Genomic DNA, 6,715 nt, shown 5'->3' with positions numbered 1-6,715 from the left:
CGGACCAGACTGGCCTGAAAATAAGTATCTTTCTTGCATGGATGTTGGGGGGGAGGCTATTTAGATTTAAGCTGGAATTCCACGTTAAGTAAATTTCCCCAAAGTAGCCCAAAGGAGGACTGTCTACAAGCTCTCTTTAGCCCATTGCACAGTACATCCGTGAACGCTACAGGCTATATAACCACGGCAAACTAAGGAAGAAAATGCATGTCATTCTTTTCTTTGGATCTAGGATTGAGTGTGCTACATACCCTAATTCTAGAAAGGAGTACTGGGGTTGTACACATGGCCTGGCCACCGCAGCAGCTTGACACTTGTCATGCTTTTGTTTTCTCTACTCCAGGATTGAGTGTGCTACATACCCTAAGTCTGGAAAGGAGTACTGGGATTGTACGCTCTTATGAAACGTCACTTCTAGGTTTGGCCACTAGGGGCGCACGTGCCCCCTGCTCGCCCACAATCACTTGAGAACACACAGATCCCGGTTCTCTGAGGGGAGAACAGACAGATTGTCTGTTCATACAGAATATGAACAGTGATCTGTCATCTCCCCTACACAGTCCCCTACCCCTTCAGTTAGAACACACAATAGGGAACACATTAACCCCTTGATTGCCCCTAGTGGTTAACCCCATTCACTGCCAGTGACATTTTTACAGTAATCAATGCATTTTTATAGCACTGATCGCTGTAAAAATGCCAAATGGTCCGAAAAAATGTGTCAAAATTGTCCGACGTGTCCGCCATAATGTTGCAGTCCTGATAAAAATCGTAGATCGCCGACATTACCAGTAAAAAAAAAAATAATCATTAAAAATGCCGTACAACTATCCCCCATTTTGTAGAGGCTATAGCTTTTGCGCAAACCAATCAATATACGCTTATTGGTAATTTTTTTACCAAAAATATGTAGAAGAATACATATAGGCCTAAACTGAGGAAAAAAATCATTTTTTTAATATTTTTTGGGGGGGGTACTTAGAGCAAAAGTTAAAAAAGATTGCGTTTTTTTCAAAATTGAGGCTCTTTTTTGTTTATAGTGCAAAAAAAATAAAAAAATAAATAAAAAACGCAGATGTGATCAAATACCATCAAAAGAAAGCTCTATATGTGCGGAAAAAAGGACGTCAATTTTGTTTGGGTGCAACGTCGCACGACCGCACAATTGTCAGTTAAAGCGATGCAGTGCCAAATTGCAAAAAGAAGTTTATCAAACAAAAAGCCCCATCTCTTTTGCATGCATATTGCATACCATACAATACCATACTATACCGCTTTTCTAATATCACATGCATACATACACACATAGGGCTGCAACTAACGATTATTTTCATAATCGATTAGTTGGTCGATTGTTGTTTCAATTAATAGATTACTAACCTTAAAAAAAAAGGGTAATTTTGCTGCAATTTGCATTTTTGCATATTTTTTTGGCCAATTTGTTGTTGGGCAGATTAAAAAACACAAATTGCCGCAAAAACGCATTATATGCTTTTCTGCAGCTTCTCCATTGAAGTGTATTGAACCAAAAAAACAAAATAGCATCGTTTTGCGTTAAAAAAAAAGTCCTTGTCTTTTCAAAATACACAGCAGCTGAAAAAATCATGGATGTGAACGTGTCACATAGGAAACCATGTAAATGAACTGTAGTGTGTTTCTGCAAAAAGCACCAAACAACACAGAGGTGTGACCCAGGCCTGAGATGTTTAGTAACATAATGGGGTTAAAAAAAACTAAAATTATTACAAAGAAAGCAAATAATCGCTACTGTAAGGGGTTCATTTTTTACTATGGGACAGTGAAAGTAATATTTACAGTAGCGATTTGCTCTTTCTGTACTATAAAGGGCTAAGTTCTTTTTCTTGTTTTTAACCCCATTATGTTAGTGACCAATTAATCGATTATGAAAATAGTAATCGATTAGTTGTCCATTAATCGATTCGTTTTTTCACCCTTATACACACACATACTAGAGCCATATTGTTCATTCACATCAGTCCCTGCCCTGAAAGCTCTTACAATCAAAATGCCCAGCCTTACATACATACACACACACACACACACACACACACACACACACACACACACTGACTGACTGAAGATTGCCCAAGCTGTCCAAACAGACAACAAAGGTGAGAATTCTCAGCAGTGTTGTGGCGCAGAATCTAGGGAACCACCTTCTCTTCTCCAAAGCTCCTGTTGGTGGCGATAGGCTGCCCTGCAAACATTTTCCATGTTCCAGTCATCTGAATCACTCTGGTCTGAAAAAAAAAAAAACACATATAAATGGATTTTTTTAAATGAATGAACATATCATATTTAAAATCTCTGTTCCATTGGTTTGCGCAGAGCAGCCCCAATCCTCTTCTGGTATCCCCCACTGGTGTTCCTGGCTCCTCCTTTTTAGCAAATGCCCGCATAGGAAGCAGCTTCCTACATGGGAAATTGCGCAGGCTCGATCACGACCTGCCCACACAGGCAGCGAAGGTGAGGATTCTTATATTGCAGCCCTCACCAAATATCATTGTAGGTCTTATTTTCGGTGAAATGCGGTATAAACGAACATAATATGTTCATTTATATTAGGTTAATGGTTACCACCTACATGGTGGCACCATCCGCAGCCTCCTGGGACATGTCACAGGTCCTAGGAGGCTGCAGGACAACTTACAAATCATAGTTCAGCTCATACATGTGTGGTGGGGGGCCCTCTGTGAAGTCGCAAGGAGTCACAGCTGGTATCCCACAGTCAACATGACAGTGCAGGGGACCTGAAGACCGGAAAAGAACCTGCCTGGGTGAGGCTAGCACTGGATCCCTGGACAAGTAAATGTCTGTTTTTTAAAAGTCAGCAGCTACAGTATTTGAAGCTGCTGACTTTTAATTCTTTTTTTAAGATGACCGTAGATCCTCTTTAACCAGTTGCCGACCAGCTGCCACAGTTGTACTGTGGCAACATGGTTCGGCTGCACGAATTGCCATTATGTTACGTCGCTTCTAGATTTGGCCACTAGGGGCGCACATGCCTCCTGCTCGCCCACAATCACTCGAGAACACACAAGTTCTACACAGTCCCCTCCCCCTTCAGTTAGAACACACAATAGGGAACACATTAACCCCTTGATTTCCCCCTAGCGGTTAACCCCTTCACTGCCAGTAACATTTTTTTACAGTAATCAATGCATTTTTATAGCACTGATTACTGTAAAAATGTCAAATGGTCCGTAAAATGTGTCAAAATTGTCCAACGTGTCCACCGTAATGTCGCAAACACAATAAAAATCTCAGATCGCCAACACTACTTTTAAAAAAAAAATGTAATAATTAAAAATGACATAAAACTATCGCCTATTTTCTAGATGCTATAACTTTTGCGCAAACCAATCAATGTAGGCTTATTACAATTTTTTTTAACAAAAATATGTAGAATACATATAGGCCTAAACTGAGGAAAAAATCTTTTTTTTATATATTTTTGGGGGGTACTTATTATAGAAAACGTTAAAAAAGATTGCGTTTTTTTTCAAAATTGAGGCTCTTTTTTGTTTATAGTGCAGAACAATAGGCAGAGGTGATCAAATACCACCAAAAGAAAGCTCTATTTGTTGGAAAAAAGGATGTCAATTTTGTATGGGTGCAACATCGCATGACCGCGCAATTGTCAGTTGAAGCGATGCAGTGCCAAATCGCAAAAAGTGCTCTGGTCAGGAAGGGGGTAAAATCTTCCGGGGCTGCATCAGTTAAGAAGCTTATCAAACTAAAAGCCCCATATCTTTTGCGTGCATATTACATACCATACAATACCATACTATACCGCTTTTCCGCACTTTGAACAGGTCCGTAAAGTGCTTCACTAGGGCAGCCGGTGGTTTGTCGCTTGTCAGTTCCTCGGGAAAACCACACTTTGGGCGAACAGGTCCTGCTGTCTGTCCTCCGTAAAGGGGTACACCTTCTTCCCCGTTTTACAGTCGAGCGTGCACACACCGACGGGACAGCAGTGAAGAGCTTTGTAGTATTTTGAGGGGAGTTTACTTAAAATGGACAAGACAGAATCTGAAGCCGCTGAGCATAACAACCACTCAGCTTCTAGTTTTCATTTTCAAACCTTCATTAAACAAGCTAAATTGAGAAGGTGACTGATTACAATGCACAACTACTCTGGGTCCTGTCTGCCCCAATTGAAAATAGAACAAAAAAGAAAAACATTTCTTTTTCATTGTGGATAGAGTAAGGGAAGCCTAGGACCTTTGTCAGATTTTCTTGGCATCTGTGTCCCATTGGAGAGACAACCTCTGTGCTAACTAACCTTTGAAAAAAAGATTGCTATACTTGCCTATTTTCCGGTCCGGTCACTGCCACTAGCTGGCACAGAAGAACTCACGTGACCGGACCAGACTGGCCTGAAAATAAGTATCTTTCTTGCATGGATGTTGGGGGGGAGGCTATTTAGATTTAAGCTGGAATTCCACGTTAAGTAAATTTCCCCAAAGTAGCCCAAAGGAGGACTGTCTACAAGCTCTCTTTAGCCCATTGCACAGTACATCCGTGAACGCTACAGGCTATATAACCACGGCAAACTAAGGAAGAAAATGCATGTCATTCTTTTCTTTGGGTCTAGGATTGAGTGTGCTACATACCCTAATTCTAGAAAGGAGTACTGGGGTTGTACACATGGCCTGGCCACCGCAGCAGCTTGACACTTGTCATGCTTTTTTTTTCTCTACTCCAGGATTGAGTGTGCTACATACCCTAAGTCTGGAAAGGAGTACTGAGATTGTACGCTCTTATGAAACGTCACTTCTAGGTTTGGCCACTAGGGGCGCACGTGCCCCCTGCTCGCCCACAATCACTTGAGAACACACAGATCCCGGTTCTCTGAGGGGAGAACAGACAGATTGTCTGTTCATACAGAATATGAACAGTGATCTGTCATCTCCCCTACACAGTCCCCTACCCCTTCAGTTAGAACACACAATAGGGAACACAATAACCCCTTGATTGCCCCTAGTGGTTAACCCCATTCACTGCCAGTGAAATTTTTACAGTAATCAATGCATTTTTATAGCACTGATCGCTGTAAAAATGCCAAATGGTCCGAAAAAATGTGTCAAAATTGTCCGACGTGTCCGCCATAATGTTGCAGTCCTGATAAAAATCGTAGATCGCCGACATTACCAGTAAAAAAAAAATGACCAGTTACACTTACCGGTAACGTCTTTTCTAGGAAATCTTCCAGGACGGCACACCTGAGAGATGACTGGTCCACCTGACAGGAAACACAATCAACAACGAATTTAAAAGTCCCCACCCCTCCCTCAGACCCTCAGTTATGGTAAAGAAAATCCCACACCAGTGTCAGAGGGAACATTCTGTGAAGAATTAATATATCACCAATAAAACAAGGGTAGGGAGTAGGCCTGCCGTCCTGGAAGATTTCCTAGAAAAGACGTTACCGGTAAGTGTAACTGGTCATTTTCTCCAGTCATCTTCCAGGACGGCACACCTGAGAGGATAAGCAAGAAGTTCAGGCCTACCTTTAGGGCGGGACAACCGCTTGTAGGACCTTCCTGCCAAATGCCAAATCCTGAGGGGACAACAGCTCCACTCTGTAGTGCCTCAGAAATGTTCTATGGCTCGTCCATGTTGCTGCCTTGCAGATCTGGTCAATTGAGGCGCCTGCCCTCTCTGCCCAGGAGGTCGCTAGGGATCTAGCTGAATGCGCCTTAAGGCGGGTTGGTACTGGTTTACCTGCCTGTCTATAAGCGATGGATATGGTCTGTCTAACCCATCTAGCTATCGTAGACTTAGATGCTTGAAGACCCTTTTTCTTCCCTGAAAAAGTGACCAATAAATGACTGGATCTCCTAAAGTCTTTCACCCTTTCTAAATAGACTAGGAGACAACGCCTGACATCTAAGAAATGAAATCTTTCCTCTTCCTTATTCTTAGGATTCTGGCAAAAGGACGGGAGAATAATCTCCTGTGTTCTGTGAAATAATGAAGCTACCTTTGGCAAATAAAGAGGATCCTGAGTGAGGATTAACCTATCCTCTAGGATGCGCAAAAACGGCTCTTTAATCGACAGAGCCTGTATATCACTCACCCTCCTGGCCGTAGTGATAGCCAGGAGGAAGGCCAACTTAAATGATAAAAGCTTAACCGAAATTTGAGCCACCGGCTCAAAAGGCCCCCTTGTTAGGGCATCTAATACCAGGGACAGATCCCATGGAGGGCAACTGACCGACCTAACTGGAACTACCCTTTCCCTGGCCGACAAAAATCTTTTTATTAGCGGCTCCTGTCCTAGCTTCCTATCAAAAAACACGGACAGGGCTGCCACCTGGACCTTTAGGGTGCTAACTGCCAAACCCTGGTCCACCCCCTCCTGAAGAAAGTCTAGGATGGTGGGTATCATCTGGAGAGCCCCCTCCTTAGACTGTAGCCAGTGGGAGAAGACTTTCCAGACCTTTGCATAAATCTTTCTGGTGACGCTTTTCCTACTGAGGAGAAGAGTATCTATCACTTTTTCCGAACAGCCCCTGTCTCGGAGTATTTCCCTTTCAATAGCCATGCTGTCAGAGAGAGACGACCCGGGTCGGGGTGAAAGACTGGACCCTGACTGAGTAGGTCTCGTTGCACCGGCAGACGCAGCGGGGGAGCTATCGCGAGACTCTGAATGGTGGGAAACCAAACTCTCTTGGGCCACCAGGGTGCT

General features: G+C 43.0%; 1 long non-coding RNA gene across 1 annotated transcript in view; it reads right to left on the bottom strand.

Moving 5' to 3' along the window:
- Positions 1 to 5,182: 5,182 nt before the first annotated feature.
- LOC143924642 (uncharacterized) overlaps positions 5,183 to 6,715 on the bottom strand; it is a 191,809-nt gene continuing 190,276 nt past the window's right edge. The window contains exon 4 of the long non-coding RNA XR_013261899.1: positions 5,183 to 5,425. This is a non-coding gene — a long non-coding RNA (uncharacterized LOC143924642). The remainder of the gene's footprint in view (positions 5,426 to 6,715) is intronic.

The sequence above is a fragment of the Lithobates pipiens genome, unplaced genomic scaffold (genome assembly GCF_037356315.1).
Source record: "Lithobates pipiens isolate NorthernLeopardFrog02 unplaced genomic scaffold, aLitPip1_a1.2 Scaffold_22, whole genome shotgun sequence".
In the NCBI taxonomy this organism is placed as follows: Eukaryota; Metazoa; Chordata; class Amphibia; order Anura; family Ranidae; genus Lithobates; species Lithobates pipiens.
Note: the sequence above shows the minus strand (reverse complement) of the source record. Positions and strands in the feature narration are given on the sequence as shown.